The following is a 3,601-nucleotide window of genomic DNA, read 5'->3' as shown; positions in this document are numbered from 1 at the left end:
CATTAAGTCTTGTGGAAAGACAGGTATGTAAACAATGTGACAGCAGTGTTACAGTGCTTTTAATAAGGAATATACAGTGCTATGAGATCATAGAGATGGAATTTAATTCAATTCATCTGTAGATAAGATGGTGGGGAGGCTAACAATCAAAGCTTATTTTAAGAAATAAGAGTTACATAGGTAAAGTGCAAGGAAGAAACAGATTTTTTTAGCAAGAGATGCTGTTCAAAGGCTCAGTATTTATGTGAAATATTCAGGAAACCTAATAAACAACACTAGAACCTAATACATATAACTAGAAAGTGGATTTTATGATAGAAAGGTAGGAAATGAACCTTAAGTAATGAAACATGGATATAAATTCTACTACTTTCCAACAACTAATACATGGCCTGTATAAAGTTGATTAGTCTCTAGTCATAGCTGGAAAAATGAGTGAACTTGAAATATGGGCTTAGCTAGATACTGCTTATGTAAATGTATTGGAATATGTCAATTTTTATGAAAGTTTCAACTTTCTCATCGAATGTGAAACTGAAAAGTTTGTTTCCGTGTTTAGATCCATTTATCTGACAGTTCATTCATTTATTCAACAAACGCATGTTAAATGCTATTATATGTCAGGTTATTCTAAAATCTGGAGCCATAGCAGGAGACAAAACCTGCAAAGTTCCTGTTGTCATGTAACTTACTTCTAAGTAGAAGCATAGAAAAAAAATCCTAGTAGTAAAAATGCTATATAATAGAGTAACTGGATAAAATAAAGAAGGTACTATTGTGTGAGAAAAAAAAAATTTTAAGAGTAATCTAAGGGAATGAGGAGATCAGAAAAATCCCTAAGACAAGAGAATGCTTGGTGGCGGTAAAACAAGAAATCTAGTGTAGCTGGTATGGATGAACAGAGGAAAGGGTTGTAGAGTCAACAAAACAAAACAAAACAAAACAATCTTGATTATGTAAGACCCTGTAGACCTAGGTAGGAATGTTTTTATTTTACTCTGTGTAAGATGGAAAACTATGAACAGGTTATTTTTAGAAGGATCACTAGCTGCCATGTGTAGAATAGATTACTTTGACAAAGGCAGAATGAAGGAGACCAATCTAAAGCTTTGTGTAAGAGACTGCTGTAAGCAAAAATTATGATTTTTTTTTAAATCATGTATAAATGGAGTGTAATTTTTTCATTTTTCTGATGTACATATTGTAAGATCACATTGGTCATGCAGTCATATATATACATGAGGTAATGCCTGTTTCACTCTACTATCCTTCCTACCCCCATACCCCTTCCCTTTTCTTCACTCTCCTCTACCTAATATAAAGTAACTCTATTCTTCCCTAGCCACCTCCCCCCAATTGTGAATTAGCATTCACATATCAGAGAAAACATTTGGCCTTTGGTTTTATGGGTTTGGCTTATTTCTCTTAGCATGATTATTCTCCAACTCCATCTGTTTACTAATAAATACCATAATTTCATGCTTCTTTAAAGCTGAGTAATATTCCATTGTGTGTGTGTGTGTGTGTGTGTGTGTGTATATATATACACCACATTTTCTTTATCCATTCATCTGTTGAAGGGCACCTAGGTTGGTTCCATAGTTTAGCTATTGTGAGCTGAGCTGTTATAAACATTGATGTGACTGTTTCACTGTAGTATGCTGATTTTTAAGTCCTTTGGGTATAAACTGAGGAGTGGGATAACTGGGTCATAGATTTAACTCAAGTGGTAACAAGGAAAATAATTTTTAAAAATTATTGCATTGTGTTATTTTTCAATGATATGCTTGAGACAATGTATTGTTGTTTTGGATACAGAATATAAGACACAGAGGGGGAGAAAAAATCCAGAATTATTGAAAGACTTTGAATTTAGCACTTTGAATTTGACATGTGGAGATGGAGAAAAGGTAAGAGGAACAAGTATAAACAAGTATTTGGTTTCAGAAGACATAGAAGTAGAGATGTCAATTGGGCTAGTAGATAAACATTTGGGTTTTGCGGCAAATAAAAACGCTGTCTAATCAAGTTGGGTATCATATTTCTTATTGGCACTACGTAAAATCAGGCCACTGTGTCAGACCACATAATGACTGTAACTAGCAAAAGTAAAATGACCAAGAACAGGCTGAGGGTGCAGCTTAGTAGTAGAATGTTTAACTAGCATATTTGAAAGCCAGTGTTTAAGAAGTTGACAGTGAAAATTAAGGAAACCAAGAGATATTATTGACTCAAACACCAGGTAAAGAGAGTATGAAATATAAAACATTAAAAGGTTTTAATAGATCCGTTCAAACAGGAAGGGAAACATGATCATGGAGTCTGCTAATGTGTAACATCGCAAAATAAAGAAAATAAAAACGCAACTAGTAATGAATAAATATTCATTTAGAACATGACTGAACCACATACAAAACTTATTTTGGGAAGTTGTTTCCACCCTTTCCTTCCTCATTAAAATTTTGTTTGCCTTAGTCAACATATTGCCTACTCATCCTTTCTGAAGAGTATTTCTTTTGGCAGACAAGAAAGAAGAAAATGAGGAACTGAGGAATTGGGTTTCTTCTATCAGATATCAACATCGGCCATTTGTCACAAGAGAAGAATCAATTTCTATCTTGAGAGTGTTGCTCTTTCAACGTCCTGAAATTATTTTTACAAGTGTAGATTCCACTTGAAATACAAGATCAGATACATGGTGTTCCTGCAGTATTTCTGGTTAAGAAAATATAGTTGTTAGAAAAAAAATGAAGTTTAGGATATAGCTTTTCTTCTTCAAAAATTAATCTCACTAGTCAGGTAATTTTTAATTAAATGTTGTGGCCACTAATTCAAATTATCTTACACTCTTCTCCAGTGTTGCTTATGTTTTTCCAAATCTAAAGAGAAAAATATTGGTTCTCAAAAAAAATATGAAACATTTGTAAAGTTCTTAAAAAATTATTAATAATGTCACAAGAACTGTATTTTTAGAATTTTGGTAACCATGAATTCTAGTAACATTTCATAAATAACCACTGCTTTCCAAGAATATTGAATAGTTAGAGGGTTTCCATGTATTGCTTTATTTTGCATGTAATTTCCCTATTTTGCATAATTGCCCATATTTTTCTTTCCGATTTAAAAACAAAGGGTTTGCTTCAGTTTGACACATTTCCTTTCCCATTAATTTGTTTTTATTATTTTAAATTTTTATTGCTCCAAAGTTCAAATTATCTATTTTCATTATTTAATTACCTTCTAGATGGAATCTTTAAATTTTATTTTCCTGTCTCTTTAATATATTTATCAATTTTTATTTTAATCTGCTGACACCGATTTAAAATTCTTGGTCCTCCAGGCAGCTTTTGCCTAAAGAGGCTTCTTGGTCCTAAGAACTCTAGAAATTCCGCTTTAAGAGACTCGTTTAGTGATCTTTGGAGAGTGAAGCTTGGAGATGCTATCTGAATGGTCACATTTATTAAACTTGTGATTATCCTCCTTTATCAGTTAGGGTTCTCCAGAGGGACAGAATCAATAGAATGTATAAGCAATTATAAAAGGGATTTTATTAGATTTGCTTACAGGATCAGAGGCAGGATAGCCCCAAAATTGCCACCTG

The sequence above is a fragment of the Sciurus carolinensis genome, chromosome 5 (genome assembly GCF_902686445.1).
Source record: "Sciurus carolinensis chromosome 5, mSciCar1.2, whole genome shotgun sequence".
NCBI classification, from domain to species: domain Eukaryota; kingdom Metazoa; phylum Chordata; class Mammalia; order Rodentia; family Sciuridae; genus Sciurus; species Sciurus carolinensis.
This window is presented reverse-complemented; position numbering follows the sequence as displayed.